Source organism: Nomia melanderi, chromosome 11 (genome assembly GCF_051020985.1).
Source record: "Nomia melanderi isolate GNS246 chromosome 11, iyNomMela1, whole genome shotgun sequence".
NCBI lineage: Eukaryota > Metazoa > Arthropoda > Insecta > Hymenoptera > Halictidae > Nomia > Nomia melanderi.
This window is the reverse complement of record NC_135009.1, coordinates 16,611,932-16,636,088: the sequence shown is the minus strand read 5'-3', so window position 1 is coordinate 16,636,088 and position 24,157 is coordinate 16,611,932. Positions and strand designations below refer to the sequence as shown.

The following is a 24,157-nucleotide window of genomic DNA, read 5'->3' as shown; positions in this document are numbered from 1 at the left end:
CTCCTGTGCAGCCGAACACTCGCGTCCGCCGTCGACGACGGAGCTTTCGTCTATCGGTCTCCTCGGCCGTATCGCCTTTAAGCGGCATCGGATACACGCGAGCGTGTTCCGCGGATCGATCGGGCGGCAGGTATCAATTGCAGTATAAACAATGCACGTCCACTCCGGCCGCCGAACAATGGGTATTTCTGGCGCGGCGTTCGGGCTGAAACGTAAATTACGAATTAATCGAGCGGCGTCGCGCAGCGCCGGAATTAATCCGACGCGATCGTTCGACGGCGGACGGACGGGCGCGGCGAGCGGCGGCAACGAAAGAAACAGACCGCGAGGAGACTAACGACGGGCCGAGCAAAGGCTTCGGAGCACGCTGGATTAACGCTGAGTCCGTAAAGCTTCCGTCGATACGCCTCTCCTTCCATTCCATTCGATTCCGTTCCATTCGCTGCGAGCGCGGCGACTCGTTCGATCGATGCGAGGAAAGGAATTCCAAGTAGGTAAACAGTCGTCTGGTCTTCATCGTTCGCGGGAGAGCAAAAACGAGCCGCGGAAGGGACCCGTGGAATCGTCGCAATCGAACCGACTGCTCCAGAATCGTAACAATCTCGGCTGTACTCGTATCTCCGTCATCCTCGTATGAATAATCGCGAAACAACCATGCCTCCATGGTTTCCGAGACTAAGATTCCTCGTAGATTCTGACATTAGTTCCTCGGTAACACGAGAAACTACCCCTCTGAAACTTCAAGGGTGTTTCACAATAAGAAAATGAAACTTGGCCAATCGATTCAGAATTTGCTTTTAAATGCAGAATCTTATACAAGCGTAGCCTCGAAATTCAATGTTACGCCGCGGGCTTCCCAAGAAAATACGAGATCGGACCGTCGGAAGGGAGCGTAGCACCGTTTCCCGCGGCGAAAGGCGTAATTACAAGAAAAAAACGAGAGCGCCGGAAAATGCGCGAGCGGGAGTCTGCTGTTCGTCGCGGAGGACCGCGTCGTTCCAACGAGCGAGGAGGTAACGGAGCTAAATGAAAAAACGAATCCCGCAGCGACGGATTCGCCGGCGAGCGCGCGACCGATCGGGGAAACGTCCCGGCGTTTACCAGCGGATGGCACGGTATTGTAAATTAACCGGGAAGGCCGAGCAGAAGCGGCTGCAGATCGGTCACGTGGCGCGATATAGGTCTTAGGTAACGCGGGCCGAGGCAATTACGCAAACCGTTAAATGGGATTGGATTCCCGGCGACTCGGCGCGGATCGATCCGCCGGATCCAACGAATCCGCCTCGCGGCGCGTTCTAATCGCCGATTCCTCGGCCGGTCCCGCGCGTGTGTAAGAGCCGGCTCTTGATAGATAGCGCGGCGTACTCTTCTGTCGAGGGCCGGCGCGATACGTTCGGAAAGTGGAACGCACGTGTGAACTCTTTTGAGTTCGACGCGGAGGATGCAAGGGTGTTCAACCCTTTGCACTCCGGAGGCGCCTCTGAGTCACCAAATGATTCGACACAGCGAAACTGTACACTTTGATATTTGATATTCAACTTTTCGTATAACGCATCGATGTAGGAAATATTGAAAGAAAATATTTCTGCTCCTCGATGCACGTGAGATTTCTTAATTCAATCTGAGAAAATGTCGTCTGTCTCTCAGTACGAGATATTGAATATTTCCTGTGAAAAACTTCTGGAGTGCAAAGGGTTAACAGGGAAGCGTTCGAGTGATCGAAAGTGACCAGTCGCGTTCAGACCAATACGCTCGTTGTCTTTAATCCTTTGCACTCGAGAGGTGACTCACAGTCACTTGACTTGATACAGCAAAACTATGAAGTTGAATATTTGGTATTTGAAATGAAACTTCGTATTGCTGAAATATTTAAATAAAATAGTTTTGCAGCTGAATTTATCCGTGAATTATCGTTAGATTAGTTTCAATGTCGTCTGTATCTCGTCGAAAACTATTGAATATTTCTAGTGAAAAAGTTCGAGTGCAAAGGTGATTCCCAGCCAAATCGAGTTACTACAGTTCACTCGACGAGACAATAATTACTTGAAAACTATATTACAAATAATGTTACTTAGTGACATTCGGCTATACGAACGCGCAACGGTAAAGCGACTCAAACGATTCAACGTCGCGTTCTTCCCGTTTTCTGTATTTTACTCAAATCAAGCGGCGTTCGACGGGTTAATGAACCGAATAACAATCACGCAAGTATGTTTGCTCGAGAAAATCCATCCTGAACCCTCCGGCCTCCGCTGACACGTGTAAACCCGCGGCGACGATCAACGACTTAATTGCCCAACGGTGCGCACCGGCGGGCAGCTGTCGCAAGCGAATTAGGAGAACCGTTCAAATTTGCTCAGGTGGACGGATAGAAGCGTAATTACGAAACAATTGTTGCCGATAGCCTCGCGGGACGCCGGGCGAGCGAGCGGTGTGAGCTATCGTTAGGTGGCGAACGCGACCGACCGGCCGCGACGTTTCTTGGGGGCGTTACGATTTACGACACCGCGACCCGTCGTCACCCGAGTTCACGAGACGAGTGAATGGCAGCGGTTACGGCCGCCGAGCGATTCTAGCCAGCCGGCTTTGCACCATCCGTTCGTAGATAAACTTATCTACCAATTATGCTCAGCCGGCTCGCGAATCTCTTCTGGGAAATGACCGTGCGCCAACGGCCGCGCGCAGCGCGGGGATACGTTGTCACTCGATGCACGAAATTTCGGGTGCGACTCGACCAAAGTAGCGTCTAAGTCTTTAACAATGTTCGATTCCTCTGTTTACATCTTTCTTTCCGGCTTCGCTCTGTTAACCCCTTCCAGAGCATTTACACTCCGTGCTCACTTCGTTTTCCTTTATATTTTGTGTTTACGACAAACTTTACACGTAGTTGGGTTTTTCTTTCGAGGCGTCGAATCGATATTTTTTGGGGAAACGGGCCTAATATTGTGCTTGAAGTAGGAGAGGTGTTTCACCTCGTGTAGGTTTCTCGCGTACTTTGTAATCCGGTAACTGGAAACGAGTCTGACTCGTGTTTGGGCCAAAATCTTTGTCACGAGTCAGATTCGTGAATGTACTGGAAGGGGTTAACCAATCTAATAAAGAGAGGGCCAATGGAGAGACCTAAAAAGTCTCCATAGAAATGGCGAACCTTCATGGCTACTTCGACAATGGTCCTCTCTTCGAAAAAGATGAGCTTGAAGTTCGTACGTTACTGTAAGATGATTAGAAGAAGCCTATAACGAAAGGTCAGCAGTGGCATGGTTATGACACTGGAGGAAACTTCCGAATCTTCATGCTTGGAGTCCTTTTTCCTCGACTTTCCTCTTTCCCTTTGAAATACCCTCTAACTTGAACTTCATTATCGCAATATCGTGTATCGTATCACAGTAACATGCAAACTTAACCCTTTGAACTCGAAAGTTTTTTACTAGAAATATTCAACACTCTGACAAAATATAGACGACGCTCGTTGCGACTAATGTAAATAATTCAATCGATAAATTGAAGAACAAAACTATTTTACTTTGATATTTCACATAGTAACGCGTTATACAAAGTTCAGTGTTAAACGTCAAACTTTATAATTTTATTGTATCGAACCAAGTGGTGACCGAGAGTCACCTCCCGAGTGCAAAGGGTTAACACTCGTTTCTCCGGAAAAACCGTTTCATTCGAAAGCGGACTTCCACGTGCAGCCCCTCGCAAAACCGGAAAATCGCGGGGACGAGATCGGTCCCTTTCGAACCCTTCGGATGATTCGCGCTCGGAGCTGGAGAAGCGCCGGAAACCCTGGGAAACCGAGTCGACGCGGGCTAGTATCTCTGGTTTATTCCAGGCAGCTGTCCGAGAAGAAAAAAGGAACCGGTAGGCGCATAACTAATGCCGGTTCCCCTTGAATCGGCGTCCCCTCGCTCGGCGTTACGCAACGCTCGCCGTTCCCACTTTCCCCGCGGCCTGACCCGCGCGCGTCGACGGGCCGCTTCGTCGGTAGTCCTTCCGTGTCCGCCCACGTGCCGAATACTTCCTACGGGACCCTCGACCGCGCTCGCTTTCCCTTCCTCGATCGGAGCCGCGTGGAACCGACAGCCTTGGCCCTCGACGCGGCTCGACGCGGCTCGACGCCGAAATTCAACCGCGAACTGTAAGATCACTCAACGAATAACCTAAAGAACGCGTCCGATCGATCGGTTTTCATCTTTCCCCACTGAATTTTCCGTTACTTCCCGGTTAATATCTTCGACCACCGATTCGTCGATAAGAAGACGTAAACAGTGTGTCGGAATCCGACGATAATCTAGGTTCAAGTGCTCAGGTTTAATGAAAGGTCTTCCTGGAAGGTCGGAAGGACGCGGATGGGGTCATAAAGCGAGGACCGTCGTCAGTCCGCGAGGAACAGTCAGCCGAAGCGCGTCACAGTAGTTTCGCGAATTGGTTCTCGCATAGAGCGACGTACACTTAGATTCCACACGGGAAACGCGGAGCCGGAGTGCGGAGACTTAGAGTACCACCGTTTAGACATAATTAAGTATACGCGCAGTGAAGTGTGCTTCTATTAAGAGGATCGTGTACGCGTTAACCCCTTGCCGTACTAATCACTTTCGTTACTAAGCTCGTGTAATGTTTCACCATCGACAATCTGTACGAAATACAACAAAACTGTCGATTCTACTTCAGGTGGAAATTTCATTCGAAGATAATACATTGATAACAGCAAAATAGTTCGCTTTGATCCGTGGGTAATGAACAACACTGATCCTTGTTAATCCTTTGCACTCTGAAGTATCTCGTTAGAAATACTTAACACATTGCGTACCGGCTAATTTTCAGAAAACTGAACTGTGCGGAAGGCAATATCACTATACATAGAAAAACTCAGATATCATATTGTTATGTAATATATTTTAAATAGATAATCAATTCGAATGAAGTTTTAAATTTTTTCAATGCTGTGGTAATTAGCGTAGTTGCATAGCTAAGTGTCTTTATATAGAAACGAGATTTCTTACCGGTACACAATGTAACATTTTCTAACTAGACACAGATGACATTTCTTAAAATGAACTCAACGAGAAATCGCAAGTGAATTGAGAAACAAAGCTGTTTTATCCCAATATTTCACATGTCAATGCATTACACATAGTTCAATGCTGAATATCAAATTTTTTAGTTTTACATCGAGTCAAGTGGTGACTGAAAGGCACCTTCGGAGTGCAAAGGGTTAAATTAGTTTAGAAATGTTCGTCATTGCACGGCAAGGGGTTAACATTCATTTGCACGATGGGAACTGTGCAACTGCGAACTGGAGAGCGATTCCCTGCGCTGCGCTGGCCAACCAGACAACGTGTGATCTCTCAGAGCCCTTCGGAGCGAAGCTGAACGGCGCGGCGCGGCCGTTTCCTGACACCGATCCAGTAACTGACCTTCTCAACGCAACCGGTTCTCGGGCTGCGCGTCTGGCCCTTTCCCGACAGCTAGGCGACCGTTCACTCGACACTCACCGCAGTTGTCGGCGCGTTGCCCTCCGTCCGCAGGCCCGATTCGGTTCGGTTCGTTCGTTCGTTCGATCGCGCGCCGGATAACGGGCGAAACGCGAGCCCTCGTCGCTGCAAGGAGAAACGGCGGATCAGCCACGGACGCGAAGCGCGCGGCGTCTCGGCGAAGACTGGCTGCCGAGCCGATCGGCCGCGAGTCGACGCCAACCGTCGACCTCGAGCGAAAGCGTTGCCGAGCGAACGACGGCCGCTCGGCTCGCCGCGACGCGCGCGGACGTACGGACGAAACCTCCGAATTCGTCTAACATCGAAGGTCCATGACGAGATGACTTTTATTTGAACGATAACGATTTCATCGAGGTGCATTCTGTTTGTTTATTACGTTGGAATCGAAACGCGGAATAGCCATTGTCGTTGTAAATGTGCACAGTTAATTGGAATCGAGTCAAAATGTCATTGAATTGTACAGCTGTGTATACATAATCGTTTCATCTGTGTCAATCGTAAATGAATCTTTACAATAATTTGTACACAATAAAAAAGTAGCCTCCGAATTCGTGTAACTAACATCGAAGGACCACGATGAGTTGACTTTTGTTTGAACGATAACGGTTTCATCAAGGTACACTCGGTTTCTGTTTATTACGTTGCGATTAGCCATTGTCATTGTAAATACTACATAATATCCTCGTGGTGTAAACAAAATGTAACTAATGTGTTCAGCTGTGTACCTTGTTAAGTTTGAAGCATTTGCTCGTATGACTCATACTTTCGAAGTTACTGAGTTTTGTCCAGGAAACTGCTGTTTTTACTATATACTGTGGCAGCTTGTGGATGAAACCGGAAATTCGACTATTCGTATAAGAAACATTGAAGTTACCAATGCTGCTAACTAGTCTCTGCTGTACGAAATGATTTTCATTTAACCAGTTAACCGTGTTTGACGAGTATACACGTCATCGTAAAACTCTTAACGTAACTTTTTCAACGATTATTTTTTGAGACGAACACGTAATTCTTCGTTTCCCTTTAGTTTTTCGTTAGGATATATTTTAAGTGGATTTCGCGAGTATAACTTCATTATTAAGAAGTAACAATTTGTGCGAGTTCCGTTTCTCTATTTGTATAACGCTGGAGTCGAGCCGCGAAATATCCACTGTCACCCGAGGAAACTTTATAATATCCACATAATGTAAAATATAATTATGCTTGACAACTTTCGCCTGAAACATTCGTCTGTATCACTTATGCTTTTCGACTGTGCGTCTCTTTTTCTCTCTCTCTCTCTCTCTCTCTCCGTCGTTGATTTTTCACATAAAACCGTGCTCGCCGGCGATTCGCGTGTCGATCAGTTTTTTCTCCTTAATTAAACGGTCCAGATGAGGAGGTTACGGATAAAGGAATTTAACGCGACATTAACGAGCAAAGATTATATTTGAATTGAACGCGTAATCTCAATTGCTTCGAGACCGACCTCGCGGCGGACGGTTCGCGAATCGTCGCTCCGGCCGAGATAACCTTAAAATCTCGGCGACGAGCTCGCCGGGATTGTTTCCGCGAGTGTCTTCCCGCGCGTTTTCCAGCGGAGGGTACGCGAGAAGGAATCGCGGCGGCTGGACACGCCGAGATTTCCGCCGGCAGGAGCTAAATCGAAGTCCAGGCAAACTCACGATACCGAGACGCCCGATATCTTCGGTCTAGTGAATTTCATTGCGTTATTTCCTGCGCGATATTTAAATGAGAAAGGGGACAAAACGGGAGCGCGAGTCCGCCCCAAAGCCAACCCGTTCGTGTCGCGTTTAAATACCCCCCGCGAGTGCCGATGGAATCTGATTTAAATAGCCTGCCGGCGGGGTGTCGTGGTTCGTTGCTTGGCGGAATTTTTAAACAATCGTGCAAGACCGGCCGTAAACATTTTTATCCTCTTATATGATTCATGAGTCGCTCGGGCGGCAATATTTCTTGATACTTTCTCATTCTCATCGATTCTCATGGGATAATTAATACTCCTTGTAGTTATACGATCTACTTGTCTAGGTCAGAAAGATCTTTTCATAGCTTCTGAATATATTCTACAACTGTCATTCGAAAAACATCAATTTCCTTTTCTAGTCAGTATTCTGGTAGTGTTTATATAATAAATTTATATATAAAAAAACTTAGTGCGATTGTCTTTAATATTCCTTGTAGTTATAGGATCTACTTGCCTAGGTCAGAAGGATCTTTTCATAGCTTCTGAATATATTCTACAACTGTCATTCGCAAAACATCAATTTCCTTTTCTAGTCAGTATTCTGGTAGTGTTTATATAATAAATTTGTATATAAAAAGACTTAACGCGATTGTATTAAGTTTCGTTGAGAAGCGTATAGTCGTAGGAAAGACGTCGCAAAGCTGAAAAGAGAGGCAAGGGAACTGGAAAGCGCGCCGAACGCGACGAAGCTCGATGTAACGATAGAAAATAAACTTCGTACTGTCGCAAACTTGATTCTCCATCGTTACATCTCACTCTCCGTGGAACTGTAACTCGGACAGACTTTCCAGCAGTTGCCCTAGGTCCTCGGCGGATCGCGAGCAGATGTCTCGCCGCGGTAGCATCCGTCGAACCGTTAGAAAGTGTGGCGAGGCGGCTTCGCGACGCGGCGACTGCGAATTAATATCGAACACGCGGGTTACTCGGTGCACGAGTACGCGCGGATCCCGTTCCCGCTCTCGCGACCGCCGGTATTTATAGCTTTTAACCCGTTCTACATCTATACTTTCGGGCAAACCGCGCGAGGCGATTCGGTCAATGGCGTGAATCGCTGAACGGTCCCGAATCCGGCTTCCTTTCCGAGCGGGACGAGACTCGGCCGACGCCGCCGCGAATCGCGGGCGAATCCTTGGCGTTCTTCGGGCCTGCGTCTACGTCAACACGTCGGGAAGGGGACAATTCATCGTTGTGAAAGAGGACAAAGTAAAAATCGTACGCCTTAACGCTAAAAATACAAGGCGGATTAAAATGACTCATTGCTGATGACTTCTCTTTGCGGTTATTAAAAAGGTAACAGCTCTTCGTACGAGAGATCACTCGAGAAGTTGGTTTAGCAATACGAAAACTGAATGGTAAATTAATTAGTCTTATAACTGTAGGCTTTGAGTGACTATACTAATTCTATTGATCTATCAATTTCTAATTCCAATTTGTCCATCGATCAATTAATCAGTATTCATTCCATCGATTACCAATTCTCCAGAGAAACCTGAAAAAGTTTCAACCGGGTAGTTTTAACATTAAAGATGCAATCATAGAATTATCACTATATTCCTATTACTAATTACTAATTTACGTATATTTCTACCATTGCAACTCCTATAATATTATTCTCTATTTTCCCATTGTTCCTACGATTCATACAAGATAATCCTATTCTCGAAATAATCTCCACACAAACGCGTACTCTCCCAGCAGCGACGCAACAAAGTCTACGATACGTCCAGCGTGAATTCATTGAAAGAGCCGCCAGACCTCAGCACTCGTTATCTCGAAGGAATCCTAAACACCCGGCAATCCCCGGGAAATCAGTCGACGAGCCGACGATCGCCAGCTCGCGTTTCTCAGGATCGCGTATCGTCGCGTTCGATCTCGCCCGTTTCCCGCGTTGCCCTAATTAACGCGGCTAAACGCTCGCGTTTACCCGGCTCGCAGGAACCTCCGCGCCGCGGCGTTCTCACGGGAATGTCAACGTGCGCGCGGCGGCGATTCGCGTCCGGTTTGCGCCTCCTCGCGAGCATGCACGCGCTCCTTGTATTATGCATGACCGGGGTGCTGTCGGAGCTGAACCGCGCGGAGAGCAGCAGCGGCGAGGCCTCGGCCACGGCCGTCGGACGCGCGAGAAGCCTCTCCACCGCCTCTTTCCTCCGCCGACCGCCAACCCTCGCGCGGCCGCCCGAAAGACAATGGAATCTGGCATCCGCCGCTTCGAATCGAGCCGCTGGCACCGGTTACCTCCGCTCGCGCGTAACACTGCGACTACCGAACAGTCGAATCGACTTCCTCTTATTCTAGAGGCGCGAGAGTGTGTTTATGTATCGAGATTTTCGTTGGTTTGTCGTTTCATTCGCGAAATAACGAATCGCGCGGAACACTGCGACCACCGAGCAGTCGACTCGACTTCCTCTTACTCTTCTAGAGATGCAAGAGTGTGTTTATGCATCGAGATTTTCATTGGTTCGTCGTTTGATTCATGAAATAGAGAATCGAGTTATTCAGTTTGTTAGAGAAACGATTGTACTGAGAACAGATATCTTCATTTATAGGAGTTTAAGCGGACACGAAGCATAGTTTGACAAAGTTCCTCTTATTCTAGAGACGCGAGAGTGTGTTTATGTATCGAGATTTTCGTTGGTTTGTCGTTTCATTCGCGAAATAACGAATCGCGCGGAACACTGCGACCACCGAGCAGTCGAATCAACTTCCTCTTATTCTAGAGACGCGAGAAGTGTGTTTATGTATTGAGATTTTCATTGGTTCGTCGTTTGATTCATGAAATAGAGAATCGAGTTATTCAGTTTGTTAGAGAAACGATTGTACTGTGAACAGATATCTTCATCTATAGGAGCTGAAGGGGACACGGAGCATAGTTTGGCGAAGTTTGGGAATCAGTAGAATAAGACGCGAGACAGACAGTCTGAGCATCGAGGATCGAGACGCGGTTCGAAGCGACGCCGCGTGAATTTCATTAGTTTCGATCTTAGTTTCTAGAATGTGGTCTCGGTGGATTGTCGAGATTGTGATTGAAATAGATACTGCAAATCGGACTGGTTTCAGTGACTTACCGCAGTTAGCAAGATGAAAGGCTCGTTTCCTTAAAATCGGGAAACAGAATAGCTAGTACTACGTTCGAGAAAGTAAGGTAGACATTAACCCCTTGACCTACAATGTGTCAAACTCGCGATGAACATTTTCAACTGAATTCGAGAAATCTAAGCGTTATTCGTTTCCTTTAATTCTAAGAAGCTTCAAAACTCTTTCTTGCCAATAAATTATTAACGATAAAATAGTATTATCGATTATAGTTAAATAAATCACAGAGCAAGGGACTAATGAAACTCGCATTCCCTTTATTGCATACAATTAACGCATGCTTCGAAATCAAACCTCGATGCTCGCATGTCTGCCTCGATTCTACCGATTCTCCGACTTTCTCAAACTATCCCCGTCTCCTTGCATCGTCCTCTGTTCCCAGGAGAAGCAAAGGGAGATCCTCTGCGGGTACGTTCTCGATGATCATAGAAAAAGGAATCGGGAACAGTTCGTTCCGACTTGTCAGCGGTGCGCCGGAATTTTCGTTCGGCGATTTCTCGATCGGCCGCCCGGCTAGATACGCGCGAGACGTAATTGGGTAACCTACCGTGTTCTCGTTCTCCCGATTATTTTGAAAGGAAGTTTAGCGGTTTCCCGGAATATCCCGTTACTCCTGCGCGCACCCCGTCCGCTCGACTTCGGGATGTTTAACGAGCAAACCGTATTACCCCGACGCGGAATCTCGCGCGGCGCTCTCCTCGGATCTCCGATAATTCGTGCCATTCGCGTCTCGGGGTTCCCAGCTGAAATTCGAGATCCCGGGGAAACCGCGGGCAAACCGCGCGGAAGCGGCGCCGATATTCCCATTCTTCTCGTCGGCGAGATCCCGCCGATGCATGTAATACGGGCTCGAAATTCGAGCGGAGGCCGCCGCGGAACCGGGTCACGCTCGTTCGAGACGGTTCGAGCTCTACGTTCGAGCCGATAAGAATACATTAGCCGTCAATCTTTTTCATTCAGACCGACTTGACCCTTTGCGCTCGAGAGGTGACTCTTAGTCACCGCTAGATTCGACATACCGAAGTCTCATACAGAACATGCTTCGTATAAGGAATCGATACGTGGAACATTGAAACAGTTCACGTACGTTTTCTTGCTAGATCGAAAGATCGTTTGTATCTCGTCGAGGACTGTTGCATATTTCTAGTGAGAAATTATCCAGTGGGTTCGTATTAACGTTGCCCCACGATTTCAGAAAATTCCCAAATCGAAAGAATATAATATTAAATCGCTTGATTGAATTTTTATTAACCATTTGCGGACGAAGATTCTTCGAAATGTACAGAACCTTCAAGAGAAATAGATGAATTGTATATTAATTGCTTAATTATTGGAAAAAAGGGGAACTAGGTTTCCTGATTGGTTTGGACTAGATTCCTGATAGGTTTGATCTCTTGCTGTTCGATTAATTAAATCTTTTGCTACTTGGTCTTCCAAACCTGAACATTCCATCTCGTCGAAATGACGTTCGTGCACAAAGGGTAAATATAGAAATCTTTCCAAATCATAGTTGAACTGAGTGGACTATAATAATCCTTCGTGTCATTCAACGTGTTAAAGAGAATAGTATAAAGATTTATAGGCAAAATATAATGTTGAATACTCGTTAGAATAGTACAGTGTAACTCCGACGAGTCGACGCGTTACCCGCAAGCAGAAAAATCACAGGGGACTCTCCCAGTCGCGATACCCATGGGTACCCGTAATACATTCCCACTCGACTCGGCTTCCACGCTCTTCCCTCCGTCTCCGTTCCTCTTTCTTCCTCTTCCTCTCTCGCTCGCCGACGAGGCGGCCTGGAGGCCGGCCAATTTACACCCCAGTCTTCTTCGAGATGGTCGGATAAGAGCGGAATTGAAATAATCTCTCTATTCTTTCCGCGCAGCGCGAACCTTTCCGAACCGCGACTCATTTCCCGTCGCGCCGGGGGAGGGAATCCCCGGTGCCGAACGAGCACTGTTTACGCCGGAAGAGCGCTTTCCATTCCCTCCGCCTCGCCGGCCTCGCGAGCCGCGCTCCGTTTCCCCCCGTTTTGCATACAAATTGCAGGAATACGCGCCGCGGGCCCGGCGTTCTCGCGCCGCGTCTCATTGTTCGCCGGTCCGCGCGAAAGGGACGCGAGCGGCGGGCATTATCGCGCGGAAAGGTCACTCGTCGCGACTTCGGGAAAGCGAAACGTGTCCGGGCCGCCGCGGGAGAGGTCGGCGCGACGCGTCACGCGATTCATTACGCGATACCCGCGGCCATCGGGACGCTAGATCGGAAGATAGACCGCACCTGTCCGATCGTTGCTTGCTCCGCGATCGGGCTTTCACGGCGAACTCGATTAACACGTTCTGCGCCGTGCGCGGTGTACACGGTGCACAGGAAATTCTGTGGGAAATTCTGGAGATGGATGTTAACCCCTTGATCTATGATTTCTTTCTCAACTCTCGTCGATACGGCTACTTTGTCGTGAATAATTTATTGGAAAAAGAGAGAAATTCTAAGCATACGTTATTACTGTGTTTCCTTTTAAGTGTAATAGCTGATTACAGAGGAATAATATTTATTTTGAATTCGAATTAACTAAGTAATATAGATATTTGTTGAATCTGGTTGAAAAGGTTATAACAGGATTTTGCAGAAAAGAAAATAGAATCTGCTGGAGTAGTCTAACCACTCGTCATACAATATTGAGTTCTCGCGAAGTTTTCAGTGGGAACTTAAAAATTAAATGTCGCTCAATGATTTTTGGTTGAAATTAGACACTATTTTCCATTAGTTATAATTTGAAGTTGGATATTGTTACGATTTTTATGGGAATTGCTTATTAATCGTATTATAATGCTCGATAGTTCTAGTGTTAAAATTAAAATTAAAATTAAAATTCATTTATCGAGACATCACGCGAGAATTAGGGAACGAATCTTTCTCGTTTTAGCGCTGACAGATGGGAAGAGTAGCTTTCAACATTTGAATAGTTTGTAGATACGTTTTGTCGGTTGTAGAGATGATTAGATAAGGAAGTGAAAAAATAGGGGTTGTCACGGCAGTAATCTTTGATAAAGGCGCGATAGATACGCTGCAGTATCTACTTCAACTTCGAAACACTTCTACCTGAACTCAATGACATATAAAAACGATTTCTTCAATTGCCATTGGTTCTATACCTCCACGGAATTAACTTCTTTCCACTGTACTAATCCTTTTACCTGTCAGATTCTTTGAAATATAGAAACCCTCCATCAATCTAAATTATCTATGAATTACTCAAACCATAGAAAACCAGGAAACCGATCCCTCGCTGTTTCAGATTCAATATTAAATTTTACATAGTGTATCAACATATGGAACATCGAAATAAAATAGTTCCGTCGCTTAATGTATGCAAGCTATCTCTTTATAACTTTTGTAAAAAGTATCACTGATATTTTATCAGAAAATAATGAATATTTCTCGAGAAAAATATTCTCGAGTGCAAAGGGTTAAATCAGCCGTTCGCGGCGCGGTCTTCCAAGCGCGAGCATTCCACTGTCATTCCTCCGCAAAGGGTAAACAGAAGTTTCCCGCGCTAATCTCGAATTAGCAGGAATCATTGGTAGGTACCTTTGGCTCGCGAACCGTCCCGCCGCAGGGGAAACAACCCGACATCGAGCCCGACCACCGTAAGCTGAAAACGGATCGCCCCGAGCGTGTTTAGCGCGGAAAATGGCGCCACTTTGGTGGAGCGCGCGCCGGCATTGTGAACCCGGGAGGCAGCAACGATTATGGTTTCGCCGGGAGATCCCGGTATTTACCGCAGACGCGAACCCGCCGCGAACCCGCCGCGAATAAGCTCCAGATCCAACGATCGGCCGATGGCGCGGCTCTGCCTCCGTTCATAATTTACATCGCGCCGCGTCAGCTGCCCGTAACAGGGCCATTAACGCGAGGAGCCTGAATCCTTCGCCACCCCGTATATATTTACGCCTTCATTTTCTCGGCGAGTATCAAATTCACACGCCGTTCCGCCGTTTCCGCCGGCGTTCGCTTGCTCCGAACGACCGATCGAACGAAACTTCGGAATCTATTTAACTTCTTGCGCCACATCTTGTTACACTTGTCATCAATGATTATACCTTAGAGCAGACATTCGGGTAAAATAAAACGAATGTTCTACGATTCTCGATAAATTGCTGGTAACAAAGTAATCGGATGGATCACCGTTCAGAAAGAGATCATAGGGCAAGGAGTTAACCCGTGGATTTTAACCCTCAGCAGCAACCTCTACCCGTTTCAACAATTTTTTCTATATTTGTGTCACAATTGTACCACTTAAAGGTAACATTTCAATGACTCCCAAATATTCTTGAATAAATAAATAGAGCGTCACATGTCACGCTGCAATTGAATGAACTATCGACGCGAATCTCAAAGTGAGAAATGCACTTCGGACCGCAGAGGGTCAACACGCGAGGTGTTAAAATGCAATTGGTGTTTTTGCCAATATAAAATGATAATATTCGTACAATATGCAACCAACGAAAGCCATAATTGTTGAGTTAGAATTGAGTTAGATCGGATCTAAACGAGCGTTGCAATTACCGTCGATAACACTTTACGATCGTCTATTAACGTTTTCAGCTCGCTTCGAGTGAATGAAACGCTCGCGAGTGCCGACAGCGCGTCGAAAGGGAATTTTTCCAGCAACTTTCGATGCAACGGTAGCCGAAGGATTGAACGTTTGACCGTGGCGAACGGATACTCCGTCGGGAGGGCCGGGGATCGGCGGAGGAATAAAGACAGGTCGTAAGCAGCGCGGTCGGTTAATTAGGAGAGAGGCTCGAATTACCGTGGCGGACTCTCAACGAATTATCTTCGATCCTATCGTGTCGGATTGTATCGGGTTGAGTAATTACGACTAGCCAACAATGGAGAGTCAGGGTTATTACCGTCTCTGGCTTAAAGGTAATAACGTTAACGGAGTCGAGCGGTGCACGCGGGATTAAAGCGATAACCGATCGATCGGTGCCCGACGATTTCCGTAATCGGTGTATCGACGGATACCGTGCCCGATACCGCGCGATAAAGTTCAGTAGGTCTTCGATCGCTATCTTCCGATTGATAACGGGGGACGATCGATAGCGACGGCGAGCGCCGCGGACGAGAATTAATCGAGCGAGCGTACGCCGGCCGGGAAACTGTTACGGTAGGAAAATATTTTGAAGGGTGTTGGCTCGTAACGCGAAACACGTATTACGTATCGATCAGCGGCGCGCTCGTTTCAGCTCGTTTCAGCTCGTTTCAGCCGGTACGCGGGCAAGACGGGAGAGCTCCTCGAAAATCACGGGATCGAATCGACTCGCGGCAGACGCCTGTGAAACTCCGAAATCCGACTGTTCGCGTAAGGAATGTGGGGAGGGTTAACACTCAGACGACAAAAAGAACTTTAACCCCTCAACACGTTAAGCGGCACGAGAATCTTGAGCGTTTTCCCATGGAGTTTGTCGTTTGTAGGAAAGAAAAGTAGGAATACTTATGAATTGTTCGGCGTAGCAACGTTTGCGTTACACTGTTATCAACTTAGTTGTCTTATTAAACATTTTTATTTCGCATCGGTTGTCTTGTATGTTACGATCGTTTCTTAGTCATTCAGAAGCGTCAGTCACCAGTGGCTGACATGGCGTTTAACGTGTTCACCAGCAAAACCGGTGAAATCGGTCGCAACGCGTGATTCAGCGGCGAGATCGCGAAACGGATCGCGGTCCGCGAGAAAACGGTGACGCGTGCTCTCGAGAAACCTTCCGCGAACCGTAGAAATCGTAGAAAAAGAATCGTTTCTCTGGAATCACGCGGCGGGCTGGCTTGCGCAAGCCGCAGCGAGCCGAACTCGTTGGAAACCGAAAGGCGGTGTCGCAACGTCCGCGCAACGACGGGAACCGCAGAACCGGTAAACTATATTGGGCCGAGGAAAATGTTAATCGAGGCGGTTAAACGGCTTCCTCGACGATATCGGCGCGTCCCCCGGCGCTGCGCGGCGAACCAGGCCAAAGGTAAGCAAAGATAACCAACTCCGACGTTTCGGATTACGCCTGACCCTCGGTTTACGCGAAAATCCGTCGCACCTGGGACCGTCTCGCGCGAACCAGAATCGCGTTAACAGAGCAGTCTGTTTGTACAAACAAAATACCGAAGGGAAAAGTTGATACAATATTAAATTTCTCGCAGCTTAACCCCTTGACCTACGATTTCTCAACTTTGATCGACACGCCTACTTTGTAATGTTCGCTCTAATCTATAATAATTCGTAATAGAAGAGTACTATTCAATTTGTATCCACAAAGATTAACACTAGAACTACCGAGCATTTAATACGATTAACACGCAATTCCTACAGAAATTGTAACAATAGATTATTCTCAGTTTCTTCAGACATTCATTATAGTACCCAAGTAGAAATATTTATTTTGAAAATCATTTCGAATATTCAATGCTTCGAAGATATCAATAATTAAACAAAAAACTCGAAACCAGTCATTTTGACTGGTACTGTAGTTCTAGCGTTAACATTTATGTCTGTTAAATTCATTAAATTAAGGCAAGGGGTTAACGAAAGAAATAATGGTAATGGCATTCTAGAAAAGAAAAGTACATTTTATTCGCTGCTACTAAATTGAAGCGTAAATTGAGACGCGTACGAACTACCACGTAAAGTGTTCCAATTTCCGGCTGACAAAGAGGCTCGCGCGAAAAAGGTCCGCGTAAATGGAGGATCAGGTGCACACGATACCGCGGTACGGTTCGGTTCGTTTCCTCTCGTCGTCCCCTTTTCCGCGAACGGACCGATCCGCCGCGCGAAATTCAACTATCCTCCTCGGCGGAGGCCCCGCGGAATAGCAGGACTCCCGGCGTCATCAGCGGCGCTGGGTTTAACAAGGAAATCGTTAGACGGACCGTGATTAACCCCGCCGTTGCGATAATAAACGAGCCACGGGCTTCATAACTCATCGGTGGCCTGCCCGCTCTCTTTCTTGTTTGCGACTGCGACTCGCTCGCGTGCTCTTCCTCGCTTCGGGACCGATCTCTCGTGGCTGAGGAATATCGGGACTGCGATCGGTAAGCGGAACGAACCTCAAGCTTGCGAATTCGATCGTTCGCGTTGAAAATTCGTTTCCCGATATCGAGCGACGCGGCCGATCTTTGGGATACCGATCTGGAGGTTAACAGCGAGACCTTTAACCCCTTGGCGTACTATGCACTTTCGATACTAAGCTCGTGTAATGTTTTACTATTGATAATTTGGAGGAAGTGCAAGGATCGAGCGTTCTTTCGAGTGGAAGTTTCATTTGAAGATAATAGATCGATAGCAGCAAGTAGTTTGCTTTGACCACTGGGAATGAAACATTGATTGTCGTTAACCCTATAAATCCCCATTACAAGATTTCGAAGAACTGCAACGATTGAGCGTTCTACTCCGAGTGCAAATTCCATTTGAAGATAATACACTAATAATAGCAAAACAATTGTCCGCTTTGATCCGTGGGTAACGAGCAACATCGATTGTTAAATTAGTCTAGAAATGTCGCGAGTCAAACTCCTCAAAGTACAAGAGGGGTTAGAAACACAGAATTCTATATCGTCATTCGACCGTAAGGTCAGTATCAACCTCTCGCCACATCATTTAACCATAATCAAAGCTCACTCGTATTATCACCTCGACTCGGACTGGCAATATTTACGTTCGACCGAGTATTTTGGTCCCGAGCGAAACGCTGCTGAAAGTGCAAGGGGTTGAAACGCGAGGGAAGCGGAAGCGCGTTCGGCAGCCAGGAATTCGGGCTGATTGTCGGAATCGTGGCAGCATCGAGCACAGCCGGCTCCCTCGAATTTGCCTTTCGGATCGCGCGTTTCGAAGCGTTCTCGCGAGCAGCGCTGTTCCCGGCGAATGCCGACGGAAACGAGCCGAATAATCGAGCTTTCGTCGGTGGAACACGGCTTATCGACTCGCCGGCGGAATTCCCCGCAATCGCGAGCCGCAATCCGCGCGGAACGGGAACGCGGAGGCGAGCAACAAGGAGACAGGAGCGTTTTTTCCACGCTTTCGGGGACGGCTCGCGTTGCGCAAGGTCGGCCGCGTTCTTACGTGGTTTCACGCAGTCAGCTGCTTTCCTCTGCTTCCCTTTTCCCCTCGATTGCCTAGTTTCGCTTGTGTAACAGCCGCGCGGCGCACGGATCAGCCGTGCACGCCTCTCGGAACGTGTCCGACGACCGTTCCAATCGAACACGGGGAAAATGGAAATTTTCACCGCACCGGGTTAACCCCTTGCGCTGGAAATGAATTCAGAAATTTGGCAAAGTCTGCGATGAATCTTGTTTTTACCTGCTTTACACCGATGTGTACACTAATTTTGCTTGCTAACCCTTTGAACTCTTTAGGCTCCAATATCTCACCAGTTGTAGTATTAAATATTTTAATGAATCTCAAAGAAACTACCTTAAAATTATTAAATTTCCCACACATCCGAATTTTGCGCTGAGAAGGAAAATAAAAGATTGAAGGAATGTTATAGCATTTTTCATTATCACTAGAGATACCATAAAAATAAGTCGCAGACCGGAGCTTCCAAATTCGTGAAGAACAATTGCAATAAAGGACTTCAATAAAAATATTTAATAACATAACTAGCTACATTATAGCGTAATATGGCTACTGTAATGCTAAATTATTAATAATTATTTTCATTTGCCTTTGTTACTAAAGAATAAGTATTACTATTCAAACCGCTGGAAGTTCTCGTGACAGTCAACGTGTTAACAAACAAATATTACTCGATTTAATAAATTTAAAGTTGTAATGCTAAATCATTATTAATTTTTTTTCATTTGCCTTTGTTATTAAACAATAAGTATTACTATTCAAACTGCTGGAAATTCTCAGTCAGTGTCAACGAACACAAATATCACTCGATTTATTCGAATTCAAAGTAAATATTCTGTAATGAATTATACTTCAGAGCAATCGTACACGTAGAATATGCCTAGTATTCTCTTTTCCCAATAAATTACTAACGACAAAGTAATCGTATCGAACAGAATTGAAAAAGGAATCACAGGGCAGGGGGTTAAAAACGCACCGGCGCGCAACTGGGTCGCGTGTCCGTTGCTCTTCGTTATCTTAGAGGGACGCGAAACGTTTTCAAACGACACGTGTCGCCGGGATCGGTAGTATCCGCCTCGCGGCTGCCTTTGTAGGGGATGTTCTCGTTCAACCCTTCGCACTCGACGATATTTTTTATTATAGACATTCATTATTATCTCGCTAAATACTGCATAAAGAGACACGCTGCATAAATAATAGAACAGAGTTGTTTTATTTCTGTGTTCCACGTGTTAACCCTTTGCACTCGGAAGTTTTTCAGTAGAAATATTTGAACACTGTCCGACGAGATAAAGACGACATTGTTTGAAACTAATTTAATAATGATTCAGTGATAAATTAAGCAACACACAAAGTTTAATTTAAAACAGTAAATATTCAACTTCATAGTTCTGCTGTATTCGAGTGCAAAGGGTTAATACTTTATTCGACATTTTACTTTAATTTTCTCGTTTGATAATTTTATTATAAATATTCAACACTTTTGCGACTACTTTGTTTAAACATTTCACATAGCAATACAAAGTTTCATTTAAAATACTCGATATTAAACTCCTTGGGTTTGCTTTATCAAAGAAGATGGCGACCGAGAGTCACCTCTCGAGTGTCAACAACAATGTTGCTCATTACCCGCGGATCAAAGCGTCCGCTATTATCAGTGCATTATCTCCCAACGAAATGTCCACTGGAATACTCGATTTCCTGGCAGTTCGAAACTGTCAGTGGAATATTAACCCTTCGCGGACGAAGATTCTTCCAAATCTACAAAACCTTTAACAACCGAAGATGAATTCCATATCGATCGCATAATAAAAACAAGGAAACTACGTACTAATCTCTTGCTGTTAAGTAATTAGATCATTGGTATAAATATGAAAATCCGACCTCCCTAAACATCGACGTTCGTCCGCAAGGGTTGAAACTCAGCGGAAGTGCACGGTGCACGAAGGGTTAACGCGCGAGCGAATTCCCGAATTCGAATTCCTGCGAAAGAAGTCGTCTGCGTGGACTCGCCGATACTTCTCGAACGCGTTCAATCCGTCCCCGCGACGAACGACTCGGTAACATCCGAAGGACAATCGATGAAAGCTTAAGAGGAAAAGCGACAATATCGAAGCAACGTCGAGGAGAATTGGTCGGCTAACAGGTTAGTCTGGATCGAGCGGCCTACGACGTGCGAACGCGATAAACGCGAGCGGACGGTGGGAAGGGAAAAGGCGGGACACGGTGGTTGTCGCCGAACGGGGAAACGTCATTGGAACGTTGGCGTTCCAGCGAGACCGTAACAGCCTCTTGTCATCTGTCACGTGAGCACGTCAGCGGCGAAAACGCGAGCGACAGACCCGGCGCCGATCGAACCAGCACGCCGAGCTATCCCGAGGTAACGTCGCGACAGGAGGAAGATGTACGCACCGTGTCGCGCGAAGCCGCGAGCCTCATCTTCGGCGAGATCCTCCGGCTATCGTTTCGCAGCCCGACGAAGACGACCAGGCCCAGCTTCCAACGCGGTGTCGGCCGAGCGTCAGCCTCCAGTCCCGAATCCGCCTCGATCCCCCGGACACGCTTCGCGAGTTTCTCGACGCCGTTCCGCGCACAGCCCGCTCGGCGAGCAGCCTCTAGCTTCCCTGGAGCCCGCGGCGAGGTAAACAACCGGAGACAACCATGTTTTCGTGTCGATATCTCCTCCAGAAGATCCGAGACTACCGAAAGACTGGCTACACGCACCACCGTTTGCAGGAGCACGCTCTCTCTGCGAGTACTCGGAAACACGATCGCACGGTAAAACAGAGACACCGTCCTGGCGAGATAACTCGCGGAACGACGCGACGCCGGACGACGGACGCTCGTCCTCCGTGAACGAAGGCGCGGCGTGCTGCCGAGCAGAGCTTCCGGGGGACGACCGGAGACGACCGCGTCGAGGAGCTCCGATCCTGAGGATCTTTACTGCGAACATCCTTCGGAAAATGTCCCTTCGATTGACACACGGCTGACAGCGACCACGCACGGCGGCGCTCGTAACTTGGCGTCTTAGGCGAGCCATGTTCTCTGCAACGCGCCGAAAAGGGGATCCGAGCGACATCCGACTGGTTCGGATGGTACCTGGGCGGATGTCAACGTGGTTGAGGAGGATGTTGCGTTGGAGATTGATAGGGAGGTCTTGTATGAGAGGAGGTTATTAGTTTGAGAATATATCTTGTTTTATTACAGTATTGTGTGGAGAATTTTCTGCGGGACGAATGATTCGTGCCGCTTTGGGTATGGCGTGCAATGCTTGGAGCGGCAAGAATTATCTGCTTGGGTAAATCTGATGTTTTTACTGGTGGCGCCATCCGTGGCGAAACGCTCAAACTGGTAGACAGTTGTTACCGATGTGGAAATGCAGGAGGATCGACTGTGGCGCCATCAGTGGCGAAACGCTCAAACTGGTAGACAGTTGTTACCGATAAGGTCATACAGGAGGATCGACTGTGGCGCCATCAGTGGCAGAATGCTGAAACTAGTAGCCAATTGTTACCGATGAGGAAATATACTCGGGACGACTGTGGCGCCACCCGTGGCAAAATGCTGAAACTGGTAGCCAATTGTTACCGATGAGGAAATGCAGGAGGAACGACTGTGGCGCCATCCGTGGCGAAACGCTGAAACTGGTAGACAGTTGTTACCGATAAGGTCATACAGGAGGATCGACTGTGGCGCCATCCGTGGCGAAACGCTGAAACTGGTAGTCAACTGTTACCGATGGTGAAGATCAAGTGAGAGATAGTGGCGCCATCGGTGGTAAATTGCTCAAACTGGTAGGCAACTGTTACCGATGTGGAAAATCAAGTGGAGAGACTGTAGCGCCATCTCTATGGTAATATTGTGAAACTGGTAGACAATAGTTACCCACAGTGAAGTTCACCAAAGCGACTGTGACGACATCTGTGCTGGTATATAAAGGGCTCGGAAGTGGCAGATCTCTCAGTATGGCTGTGACACCGACCGTGTATACATCGCTCCCCTGCTTTTATCCTTGTCGCTCCTTTCCCAGAATTGGTGTCGCCAATAATTAGAGGCTGCTGAAACTTCTAGGTAAACAGTAGAGGGGTGATCCCACTAAGTGACGCAGCAATCAACTATATCCTTCTCTTTCCCATATACATCTCCCTGTCTTTTCACGGCCATATTCGTGGTATCACCTGCCGGTCACACTCAGGTGCTCTGTGACTAGAAGTTTCACCACCCTCGGTATAGATGGCGCACGAATTCATCGTATAGACAGACAAGGATAACTGCAAGAGAGTGATAAGGATAGAGATAGCATTCTGGTTGCACCACCTAGCGGAGACTGGACGCTACTATTTGGTTACAAGTTTGAGCATTCTCCCAATATGTGGCGCCAGTAAACCTGGAGAAGACGGCGGGATTTTTAAAAGCGATTTCTTTTTAATTGTAATCTTAACACCTCTTAGCAGATAAGACTGTACTGTTCTGTGTATTAAATACAATATTCATGAAACATTTCACAATGAGCAGTTATTTATAACATTGACATTTAGTGTATAAACGGAACGTTTATCTCTCTATGAAATAGAGAGGGTCTCTCTATGAAATCTTGGGGGCTCTCGCGGGGATCTCTCATGAGTGTCTCTTGCAGGTGTCTCTTCTGAGAGTTTCTCGGAAGGGTCTCTCGTAGGATTCCACACACTGATTCCGAAGGTCTCCCGCGAAGGTTTAACTCTCCCAAAAATGGCTCAAAAGCTCTAATGACATGATGCTCAAACTAATAAAGCTCTAAATTTAACTCCCTACGAAATTAAACTCCCCCGAAAATGGCTCAAAAGCTCTAATGACACGATGCTCAAACTAATAAAGCTCTATATTTAACTCCCTACGAAATTAAACTCCCCGAAAATGGCTCAAAAGCTCTAATGACACGATGCTCAAACTAATAAAGCTCTATTATTTAACTCCCTACGAAATTAAACTCCCCCGAAAATGGCTCAAAAGCTCTAATGACACGATGCTCAAACTAATAAAGCTCTAAATTTAACTCCCTACGAAATTTAACTTCCCAAAATGGCTCAAAAGCTCTAATGACACCATGCTCAAACTAATAAAGCTCTAAATTTAACTCCCTACGAAATTAAACTCTCACAAAATGGCTCAAAACTCTAATGACACGACGCTCAAACTAAAAAAGCACTATTTTAAACTCGCTGCGAAATTAAACTCTCCCAAAAATGGCTCAAAAGCTCGAGGGCCGTAACGAGTCGATGCTCAAACCAAAAAAGCTCGAAATTTAACTCCCTGGGAAGTTCAGATCACCCAAAAATGGCTCAAAAGCTCGAAAGTCTTAATTTCACATTGCTCAAACTAGTTTTGAGCCGTTTTGTAGACAGTTGAATTTCCCAGGGAGTTTAAATTTCGAGCTTTTTTAGTTTGAGTATGCACTCGTTACGGCCCTCGAGCTTTTGAGCCATTTTTGGGATATCTGAATTTCCCACGGAGTTAAATTTCGAGCTTTTTTAGTTTGAGCATCAACTCGTCACGGCCCTCGAGCTTTTGAGCCATTTTTGGGAGAGTTTTAATTCGTAGGGAGTTAAAATTAGAGCTTAATTAGTTTGAGCATCGTGTCATTAGAGCTTTTGAGCCATTTTTGGGGAGTTTAATTTCGTAGGGAGCTAAAATTAGAGCTTTATTAGTTTGAGCATCGTGTCA

General features: G+C 46.7%; 1 protein-coding gene across 3 annotated transcripts in view; it reads right to left on the bottom strand.

The window, feature by feature from the left end:
* LOC116434873 (beta-1,4-N-acetylgalactosaminyltransferase bre-4) overlaps positions 1-21,421 on the bottom strand; it is a 54,927-nt gene extending 33,506 nt beyond the window's left edge. Inside the window, exon 1 of one of the 3 annotated variants that reach the window (XM_031993707.2) lies at positions 20,870-21,421. The gene's annotated coding sequence lies outside the window, so the exon portion shown is untranslated. Of the gene's footprint in view, positions 1-5,420; positions 5,703-20,869 lie in introns of those variants that run through there. The other 2 variants (XM_031993706.2, XM_031993704.2) reach the window with 2 other exon arrangements.
* Between the last annotated feature and the right edge of the window lie 2,736 nt (positions 21,422-24,157).